At 36.2% G+C, this 11818-nt stretch overlaps 1 protein-coding gene across 1 annotated transcript in view; it reads left to right on the forward strand.

The window, feature by feature from the left end:
• Nucleotides 1-11581, forward strand: part of Micu3 (mitochondrial calcium uptake family member 3) — a 114136-nt gene extending 102555 nt beyond the window's left edge. Inside the window, exon 15 of the mRNA XM_071610418.1 lies at nt 11386-11581. The gene's annotated coding sequence lies outside the window, so the exon portion shown is untranslated. The remainder of the gene's footprint in view (nt 1-11385) is intronic.
• The last annotated feature ends 237 nt before the right edge of the window (nt 11582-11818 follow it).

Genomic DNA, 11818 nt, shown 5'->3' on the forward strand with positions numbered 1-11818 from the left:
GTGCCTGAGTCTTCTATCCACTTTTGAGTTGCTGTTTATGAAGGGTGAGAGAGAGGGGCTTAATTTCATTTTGCTACATATGGATTTTCAGTTTTCCCAGTACCATTTGTTGAAGAGGCTATCTTTTCTCCACTATATGTTTTTGGCGCCTTTGTCTAGAATGAGATAACTATATTTATGTGAGTTTATCTCTGTATCTCCTGTGTAGCTTTCTTGTCCTTGAAATAGAGCTTAACGTTTTTAAAAAATCCTTTTTCTGTTGTTTTTATTTTGTTGTTGTTGCTGCTATTGCTGCTGGAGTTTTTTTTTTTTTTTTTTGGTCTTGTTTTTTGTTACTGGAGATTGAACCCAGAGAAGTGCTTTACCACTGACCCACATCTCCAATCCTTTTAATTTATCTATTTATTTTATTTTGAGACAGCGTTTTCCTAATTTGCTTAGAGCCTCACTAAGTTGCTGAGGTCAGCTTTGAACTTATGATCCTCCTATCTCAGCTTCCTGAGTCACTGGGATTATAGACATAAGTCACCTCACCCAGCTCTGTTATTAGTTTCAAGGGGGAGTGAGAAAAAAATCTGTGTGCAAAACAACATGTAGTATTTAAATTCCATACTTAAAATATATCCAAAAATACCCTCAAGGAAATTAAGAATGATTATCTTTGAAGATGGAGGCCATGGTTATGTTTAATGAGATGCTATTTAACTGAATGTTTAGCATAAGCATGTTTACTTTTTTCAAGAAAAGCACATTTTAAAAACTGAGGGTTTCTGTCTGATAAAAAGTGAGAATGTACATGAAGGCCTTGTGTTGGAAGGATTTATTCACCAAAATCAGAGTTAGATACTTCTTGAGACAAAAAGAGAAGGTTTTAGTAAAATTGAAAGTATAATGGTTAATGTGAATTTATGAAACTACCATATAGTTTAAGTATGGATGATAAGGCTGAGAAAGGAATTGATAAAGAAATGTGGATGGAAATCAGTTCCTGGATTAAAAAAGTAAAACATGGTAGCCATAACCTGATAAAACATATTTTAGTCACATTTACCATAAGAGACAACCAACTTGATTGTAAAACGAATTCAGTATGGCATTTCCTAGCAACATACTTTCAAGCTGGTGGCTTGAAGCAAAGAAGTAGTTGAAACAAATAGCTTAAAGTTAAGCAAATGTTAAACGGAGGTAGAGAGTTTAGGACAGAATGAAATATCATAATGATATTTCCAGTCTACAGCATGAATTGCTTTAGCAAACTTAAGGTGCTATAAGAGTTAAAAGTTCAAGCTAAAGAACCTACCAAAAAAGCACTCTGAAAATCTATACTTTTTTTGTGTCGTTGCTCTTTGGTGCAAAGAGGTTCTCAAGAAAATGAGTATCTTATGTACCATTTGTGCTATAATATTTAATTACATTGAGTGTACAGAAGATTAGCTGTCTCAAAGATTCTTTTGAAATCAGATTGCACATCAAAACTGCATTGTGCCCTGCTAAGTAAGCAAATTTAAGAAAGAGGAGAAGGTGATGTCAAGACTTATTACAAAATGAACAAATAAACGAATAGGATTTGCTAGGTGTTCAGCCTATTAAAGCACAGCCAAATGTCAGCCTTCATTTGTCAACTTAAATATGTTTTTCTAAAATTTACAAAGATTCAGTCCATGGAAAGTATCCTTTAACTAGTATTTGGACTAAGAAATAAGCAACAGGAAAATGATGAATAGATTAAAGCAACCACTCGGTTTCTCATGGTGATATATTACCACCTAAATATGTATGCTACTCGTTCAGATAAAGACATTTGTTGCCTTTTATTTTTGTCAATTACCTGATTATACAATTAATACATGTGTTTTTCTCCTAAATTTATATGATTTTAGAAGCTTGGGTTAATTTCTATTCCATAGTCATTAGACCCCCCCCCAAATAAAACATACACCAAAGGATTTCTAGATTCCAGGGATTCCAACCTTCAAAATTAAAAAAAAAAAGAAAAGAAACAGAAAAAGAGAGAAAGAAAAGATTAATTCTTAAAACTTCAAGAGCTGAGCTCCAATAGGTGAGACTCCCCAGCCACAACAAGAGTTCACAGGTGGTTAGTTAGAACTAGAATAGTGAGTAGTGAGTTGGAGTGTCCTGAAGCCAGAGCTCTATGCTAATGATGTATGAGCATACTGAGCTTTGAAATAAGAATAAGGAAGACGACCTATAAATGTGAGATTCCCTCTTCTGAGTTAAAACTGTTAAAGGAGTCCAGAAAGGTCCTGAGATGAGTATACACCTATAACGAGCAGAGTTATATGAAGCACAGGAAATGGTCCCATAAGACTCACAGATAAGTATCTCCTTTTAAAGAAAGACTTCTCAATACAGAAAATGCAGCCACATAAAACAGAATCAACAGCAACAATAAATTTAGAAGCCAAGGTTACCATGGAGTTCAAACCAACCAGAAGGTAAAGGTCGCACTGAACAACTGAAGAATTAAATTAAAATCACACCTTAGACATAAAGGTAAGAACTCTATAGTAAGCTCTTGCTCTATAGTAAGGGTAACTCTAGACCCATCCAGAATATTAACCCTTAACAGGATCAAGATGCCTTCCAGGACAAAACTCAGTAGAAGAAAACAAAATCCCTACAAAATAAGCAAGTATTGTATTTTCTAAGAAGCAGGAAAATGTGACCCTTAGCCAGAGGAAATAAATAAGCAATCAAAAGAAATAAGCCCAGAGGTGGCCTAGATATTTGGCTTAGCACATAAGTGTGTTCAAGGATTTAAATGAAACGGTGGAAATAGTGAGAAAAGAAATGAGAATTATAAACGGTAAAAACTATAAAAGTCAAATGAAAAATTCTAGGATTGAAAAACACAGTTTTTGAAATAAAAATTGTATAGAATTAATAAGAAGACTAGAGACAGAAGAAGGTAAGACTTGAAGGCAAGAAAATATAAACGACCCCCGAAAAAAATGCTGATTAAAAAGAGAAACTCTACTGATTCAAGAGAAGCCCCTCAGTGACTGTGATCATGTAAAGCCATCCATCATAAGTGTTGTTGGAGATCAAGAAGGAAGGGAAGGGACAGCAAAAGAAAAAAGTAATGTCCAATTTTTTTTCACAAATTTGAAGAAATATACAAACCAGAATTTCAAGAAGTTTAACAAACCCTGAACAGAGAAACCACATCCAGTCATATCCTAACCAAGTTGATGGAATACTAGAGAAAGAAAAATTGTTCTATCTTGAAAGCAGCCAGAGAATAGTGGGTAATGAAAGAATAATTGCTGACTTCTCATCAGTAACAACAGAGGACAGAAGTTATCTGTCAAACATCTATAAGGTATAGAGAGATTTAAAAAAAAAAAAGAAGTATCAATCTACAGTACTTGACCCAACAAAATAGCCTTTTATAATATTGGCAATACAAAGATAAAGATGCTACAGATAAAGATTATCAGAGAATAAGTGACCAGCAGACCTGCACCATAAAAAAGTTAAAAGGATTATTTCAAGCAGTTGGATAATCAAGCCAGCCAGAAACCTTGATCTGTACAAAATAATAAAGTTCATCATAAATCCTAAACTTTTAGTGAATATAAAAATTTTTCCTATAACCCATTAAGTCCCAAGCTTTCGAGTCTGAATATTTCAACAAAATTGACACAGATACATTAAAATACTTTGGAAATCATAATCAAGAGCTTATATGACTTTTGTTATCATTAAGAATGAAAACACAGATTTTCCTTTTAAAAGAGCATTGGGACAAAGTATTATCCTTTACATACATAAGTCATCCTATAAATAGGATGTTAGGCAAATGTGATAACTGGGATACCAAGACATAATGGACTAAATGTATAACAAGGCAATTGACTTTAAAGCATACATAATGCATGCTTGAGTTTATCACTAAAACCTTTGATAATATCTGTTAGGGTTTAGATTTTTGGTATCCCCCAAAATCTTATGTGAGAGACAATGCAAGAAAGTTAGAGATGAAATGATCGGGTTACAAGATGTTTAACCAAATCATGCGTTAATTCCCTGATAGGAATTAACTTGGTGGTAACTATAAGCAAGCAGGGTGTGGCTAGAGGAGGTGCGTCCCTGGGTGTATGCCTTTGGGGGTTATATTTGGTCTGGTAAAGAGAGCTATCACTTGCATGGCACACTCTCTTTCTCTCTCTCTCTCTCTCTCTCTCTCTCTCTCCCTCCCAGCCCCTCATTTCCTGAACCACTTTCCTTCCTCTTCCACTATGATGTTCTGCTCCACCTCAAGCCCCAAAGAATGGAGCCAGCTGTCTTTGGACTGAGACCTCTGAATACGTGAACCCCCAAATAAACTTTCCTTCTTTAAAATTGTTCTTATCAGGTCTTTTGGTCACAGCGTCAAAAAAAAACTGACTAAATATTACAAAAGACAGAACAGAGTACATAGAAGTATACTGTCCTAAGATTCTTACATGTTGGTGAAGTGGTATAATATTAAATCAGCTAATCTATAATGTGACCCATAGAACCATAGATTAGATAAAATTCAATAATAAAAAATATATATTGGTGCATCCATAGGTGGGAAAAGAGAAATGAGGGGGGCGGGGGAACCCGCCGGATGACAAATAGAAGAAAATAACAAAGTGATAATATAAATTCCACAAAGTTAACGATTATATACTTGGTTTGAGTATGGTTTATCTTCCAAGGATTCATGTGTTGGATGCTTGCTTTTCAATGTGGCAATGCTGGAGGTGATGAAACCTTTAGGAAATGGACCCTAATGAGATGGCCTTAGTCATTGTGGGTTCAGCCTTCAGAAGGGAATGCTAGTCTCTTAGAGTAAGTTTTTGCAAGTGTCAGTTGTTACAAAGGAGGGAGCTGAAACCCTGAGCCATACTTTGGCTTCCTCCTGTCTAGTGATATGATCTCTTCCCCCTACATACACTCCTGCTTATCTACCATGAAGCTTTCACCAGAGCCGACCTGATGCTCGCTCCATGCCCTTGAACCCCCAGAACTATGAGTTAAATGAACTTCTTTTCTTTATAAAGTTGCCAACTTCAGGTATTTTATTGTAGTAATGGAAAACTAATACATTAAATGTAAGTTCATGAAATAGTCCAACTAAAGTCAAATATTATTAGATTGATTTTTTTAAAATGAATATTATTTGCCAACTAGAAAAGAAGGGCTTTATATATAAATAAATGGATAGGGTGCACACAAAATTATAGAAAAAAAAATTAATGATAGGGAACTAGAATGGTTGTACTGACTTCAGACAAAGTAGATTAACAAGGGAAGAAGTGTTACTAGATATATTAGTTGGGGTCCAGTTAGGAGGCAAAAACAACATGATGATTTAAGGGAAGTTTAATGTAAACAAGTGTTGGAATAATGGTGAAGTGACTCGTGAGAGTTAAGCAGAATTCTAACAAAGGAGTAGTAGAAATCAGAAGCAACTGTTTCCACTGGGACTGAGAGAAAGCTCACAAGATAGAGCTCTCCCCATACTCTGCTGGGATCCAGATTTCTTTGGAAAGGCCATAGCTTTGGTTCATTGGGTGGTAAGGAAGTCACCGAGATGCCACGTAAGTAGGATTGCTTGAAGTCTCTGGAATGCCAAGCAAGCCATCACATGGAAGCAGAGCCTGTCACCAGAGTTCTCAGCCTCAGAACTCACTAGCTGCCTGGGGACCTGCTGGTGGCTGGACACTGCTGGAATTGGGATCTGGAGAAGTGACTCTCTGCAGGAGTCCAGCACATTTGCAGAGTTGCTCTGGAATTCTCAGGCTAAAGAGAAAGTGTGGGTGGGGGGACACAGGCCCATGGAAACTCACATGGAGAGAGCTGCCAATTTTAAAAACCTAGCCTTGGAGAATCCATATAAGGACCAAATGGGGGGTGGGGGGCACTCTACAAGAGCCTAGAGATTGAGCCATACCAGAATCAGGCAAAGAAAATCCCTTCCTCCTTCCTTGTTCCTCTAGAATCTTCTGCTTTCAAGGTTGAACACAAGGCTGGCTAGCAATGGAAAAAAAAATTTACAAAATCCAACTTCATGATTACATGTAGGCAAAAAGGGTGGATTTGGAGTTAAAAGGAAATAGTAAGCAGCATGGTCTGACCACTCAGCTTCTAGGTATACCCTCTACATACTCCAGAATGCCAGGCCACAATGTTTTCCCTAATAGAACACTCTGTTTTCCCTAATAGAACCCTCACTGTCTTCTCAAAAAGAGAAGATGTACCACCTAGTAATCTTTGTGTACATCACTGTTGCTGTATTGATTTCCCCTCAAAATCCATCACAGTTCCAATGCATAATCTGTTGCTAAAAACTAAATTGTAAAATTAACCTCTAGCAACTTGCATATAAATTTCTTTGAAGGAAAGGAGAGAGAAGAGGAAAACACATGCATGGAAGCACAAACCTAAGAGAAGCAAACAGAAAGCAAAGTAACTGCAACCCTTTCTTCTGTTATTGGTCAGAAGACCCTAACCTGAGAATTCTCTGCCTAGTAGAACAATTCAAACCTTCATTCCTGAAGGCTGTGAGTCCTCAATTATCTTACAGTTTTCCTAACCTTTCCTACTGGGTATAGAGTACTAACAAACACCCCCAGGGAGTCTCCTGGATTACAGCCAGTCCTCTTTTCCCATAATGTGTAACACCAACCCAGTTTCCTCTTGGTAATAGGCATCACTCTCCCATCTACAAGAGCAGACCACCTTTCCACATGTTGGTTCCAGTGGGAATCTAAAATAGCCATATGGGAATCTCTTCTTTCTCCAGCTCAGTGGAACCACTGTTGTGTCACATAATGGAATCATGCTCCCTTTGAGTAGTAAGATCTTCAAATGACAGAACTCAAAAATGCCAGAACAAGAAGCAAATATTCTACAAGTTAATTCTTAGGTACTGCTGTGACTAAATGTTGGTGTCTCGCCCTCCCCATCAAATTCATATCTTGAAACTTAATTGCCACTGTGATAGTATTCAGAGATGGGGCCCTTTAAGAAATGACAAAGTCATGAGGATGGAGCTGTCATGAGTGAGATTTGTGCAAGGGAACTGTACACCCCATCTGCCAAGTGAAAACACAGCAAAAAGGCACCATTTTGAAAACAAAGAACAAGACTTTATCAGATAGACACTGAACCTTTTAACAACTCAATCTTGGACTTTTCAACCTCTGGAACTGTGAGAAATAAATTTTGATGCTTATAAATTACCCAGTGTATGGTATTTTGGTATAGCACCAGCAACAACGAAGGCATAATAAAGAAGCCATTCTTACTTCCTGCCCTTAATTTCTGTAGTCATATATTCTGGCTCTGTGTACCATGTAATTGTTTTCTATAGAAGGGTTATTTCAATCGGGGCTGGGGCTGGGGCTGGGGCTCAGCAGGAGAGGGCTCATCTCGCATGTGTGAGGCCCTGAGTTCAATCCTCAGCACCACATAAATAAAGTAAAGGAAAAAAAAAGAAGGGTTATTTCAATCAAGTTTTTCCACCATTACCAGAAGTTAAAAATTTCTTTGTTAATGACATTTTGTTTGCTTGCCATTGAGATTTTTGTTATCTATGGATCCAGTGTTCATGTCCTTTGTCACAAATATTGATTCATGTCGTCTTTTTCTTAATCTACTCATTCAGTCTCTGTGATTTAAATATATAGATGATTTGACTGTCATTTAAATTGTAAATATTCTTCCAGTGTATTGTTCAAATTTATATATATGTAATATATATATATATATATATATATATATATATATATATATATATATCAAATATTTTAATTATATGTATATATATCAAATATTCTAATTTTTATATATCTGGAAGAAATCTTTTATATGCCATTTCTTCCATTGTTTGTAAGCTTAGAAATATCACTCCCAATTTAATATTCTGTCATTATTTTTATGGTTTGTATTTTTTTATGTGTTTAAATAAAAATCCACCTAGGATTAGTTCTTTTACATGTTAAAAAATAAGGTCCCAACTCCAGTTTTTCCACAAATATCTAACCAATTTGTCCAACACTTTTTACTTTTTCCACCTAATGTAATGCAAGTTATATTTCAAATATTTTTACATACTTAAATCTGTTTCAAGAAGCAAGCTGAGCATCCCTAATACAAAAATTTGAAATCTGAAATGCTCCCAAATCCAGAACTTTTTGATCACCAACCTGAAACCATGGATGGAAAATTCTACACTTGACCTCAGATGATGGGTCGCAGTCAAACCTCATGTGCACCACCAAAAGTATTGTATGAGTTACCTTCAGGCTAGTTGTATAAGGTGTATATGAAGCCTAAATGAGTTTTGTGTTTGGACTTGGGTCTCATCCCTAAGATATCTCATCATGTACATGTATGTATTCCAAGATTTTAAAAAATCAGAAATCAAAACATTTCTAGACCTAAGCATTTCAGATAGGGGAATACTCAACCTGTACTAATCTCAAGGGAAGAGAAGGTTAAAAAGTAAATGAATAAACTGTTCTCTTCATTTGAATTGTTTTGCTACCATTGAAACCACATTATTTCAATTACTCTAGCTTTATGTTTTCAGAATCCATAAGACTTGTCTGTCTTCCCCTTCAATAGCCATATCTCAATTCCCCTTTAAAAAAAAATTCTTAACTGTTTTATTTGTTTATGTTTTCCGATGAACTTTAAATTATCATAACTCCTCCAAATAGACATTTTTATTGGAATCACTTTAAAATTATAAATTAATTTTAAAAGAATTGATATTTGTATTACTCAGGATTCTCCCTAAAAACAGAGTCAGTATGATATACATATAGAGAGGAGATTTATTATAAGGAATTAACTCGTGACTGTGGAGATCAACAAATCCCAAGATGTTCAGGGTGAGTTGGCAAGTTGGAGACCTGGAAGAGCCAAAGTGTTCATTTTAGTCTGAGCCCTAAATTCACTCTGGCCTAAGAAACAGGAGAGCTAATGGTTGAGTCCAAAGTCTGGCAGGCCTCAGGGCCCAGGAAAAGTCAGTGTTTCAGTGTGCAACGACTGGGCAGGAGCAATTATCTCTTCTGTAGGAGACAACCTTTTGTACTCTTTAGGTTTTCAAATGACTGAATATGACCCATCCCCATTAGCAAAGACTGCTTTATTCAAACTCCTATTTTAATGCTGATCTCATTCAAAAACATTGTCACAGAAATACCCACAATAGTGCCTGACCAACCATCTGGTCACTAAGTGGTTTAGTCAAGTTGACACATTACATTAAGAATCATAATACCTTTACAATATTTTATCCCATGCAAGAATGATTATTCAAGTTCAGTTATTTATTCTAAAATCAGGATTTATGGCTTTAATTTTCCAGGTCATACCTACTTCTTAAAAGTCTTTCTTAGGTCATACATACTTATTATAGCTCTTAAGGAAAAGAATTTTCACATAAAAATTTCTACCTGACTACTATTGGTATATAGAAAAGCAATTGATTTTATTTATTCAACCACTTAGCTGAACTCTTGGTAGTTTTGAGAGTTTTTTGATTACTCCCTTTAGTTTTCTGGTAGAAAATCATATTACATAAAAAATGATGGCAAATGTATCTTTGCCATATCTATATTATTGCTCTTATTTCTATTTCTTCTATTATTGCATTGGTTATATCTTCCAGAACAATGAAATACTTGTAGAGACAGTATTAAATTCCTATTTTAATAGGATTATTTCTGATGTTTCAATTTAATATTTTACTGTTGATTCAAGACAAATACTTTATCATGTTTAAGAAAGTATCTTTTATTTCCTAAATTCAGAAGGATTTGGAAAAAGGAATAAGTAGTAAATGGTCTCAAATGCGTTTTCTGCATCCATAGATATGATTATACTGTTTTTCCTGTTTGACACCCAAATGTACTATATCTTCTTTATAGACCTCCTAATATTATAATATTTTCTACATTATTATAATAAGTTCTGGTCATGGTTGACCATTCTTCTCATTTCTGGCCAGCTAGGGAGAACGATGGGGAAGACAAGACAGCCACTCCCCCTCCCACAGCCCTGATGCCCAAACCCCTAGTGGAAAGGCAACCCCCAGAGCTATTGGCTAAAAAAAAAAAGTCTCTAAGTACTTAGATTAGGGGTAAGTTAAAGGCTCATCTCTACTGAATTAAGGTCCCTGGCAGGCTATTAGTTGATGTACAGTGGCACTGCCAGCCTAGGACAGGATGTCTTCCATCATGCCCCAAGACTTTGTGGGGTGTGGATGCCCCACTCTGCTCCTTCCCCCATCTGTACCCAAGTCCTGCCAGGGGGTGGAGAGTGGCAACAGTAGCTGGGCAAGGGTGGGTAGGATGAGGTCAGAAAAGGCAGAGGGTGGACAAGAACTCATCCTAGGGAGTTGGGGAGAATGGAAAGGAGAACCTCTGGTAAGCAGAGGCTATTAGCCCTTCTATGAGCTCTACTATCACACTGGCTTCTTGTATAAATCACAAATTCAAAGATAACATTATTAAGATGTAATCTTAATTATTAAATTATTAAGATGTGATGTACACCTATAATCCCAGCTACTCTCGGGAGGCTGAGGCAGGAGGATTGCAAGTTTGAGACTAGATGGCATTTGGTGCATTAGTCCAGTAGCTAAGCCTGAGCAAATGTATGTGAATACTGTCATGTGATAGAGTCCCAGGGCACTTGTGACGGTCTACACTCACCCTACAAGTATTCCTATGCCCAAGCAGGCATCCCCTCAGTTTGTTCCATGCTGGATGAACTCTTTTTTTTTTTCTCCCAACTTTCCTCAGTCTGACTTGTATATGCCTCTTCTGGCCAATGGGAGAAACCATCAGATTCCATGCTGTGAAATATGAATTGTGCAATTTCAATGATTCCAGATAGGAATGAAATGTGCTGATATTTGCCTTTGAAATTGGCATTGCATAATGTAAAGATGAACAGTAAAAGTCACACTAGTAATTTAAATTTTTTATTTACTTAGAATGACATTAAATAGCAAATAAAAAAATTGTGAACAGTTGAAGGAGACCATAAGAGAAACAGAAAAGCTTTATATTTTAATACCTTAAACCACACTTTTTCCTGCTTTTTTGAACAAATGGCTCTGTATCTTCATTTTGCACTGGCCTCCAAATCTTATATAGCCATTTTTTTCCCCTAATGTAGGGAAATTTGAGTCAGTGCGCAAGTGTCTCTGAATTTGGAAAAGTATAGGAAGATAAGAAACGGATAAAGAGTAACATTTTATGCTACTTGGGAATGGATACTGATTTTCACAAAAATTTAATGGAGGAAAGAACTCCAGCAGAATGTAAATTTATAACAAATAATAGCAAGATGTTATAACATTTTCTTTTGCAGGAGGCAGAAACTATTAAGGAAAAAATGGGGGTTGAAAGAACACAAAACATTCTTCAACTGTTACAGCAAAACTATGGGCTATGGGGGAACCACAGCATTAGATCTGCTAGCCTTGGAACAATGGGGAAAGAAGCGATGAATGACAGCTCAAAGAAATAAAGCACAACTAACAAAGAACAATGTGAACTATGTCTTTAATTCACCCAGTGCGGGGAAGAAGACGGATTGGCTCACTTTTCAGTAATTAAATATACGCATCATCTTCAAATTCATGAGAATGAGGAACTACTGTTTAGAAGTCACTGAAATGGCTCTCACATTCCCACACTTCATTGTCACACAATGTATTGTCACAGAGGTATTTTCACTCAAGATGAATATGTAATTAATTAGTATTCCAAAAAGGAAGTTGTCTGGGGTTCTCTGTACTTGG

The sequence above is a fragment of the Marmota flaviventris genome, chromosome 3 (genome assembly GCF_047511675.1).
Source record: "Marmota flaviventris isolate mMarFla1 chromosome 3, mMarFla1.hap1, whole genome shotgun sequence".
NCBI classification, from domain to species: Eukaryota; Metazoa; Chordata; class Mammalia; order Rodentia; family Sciuridae; genus Marmota; species Marmota flaviventris.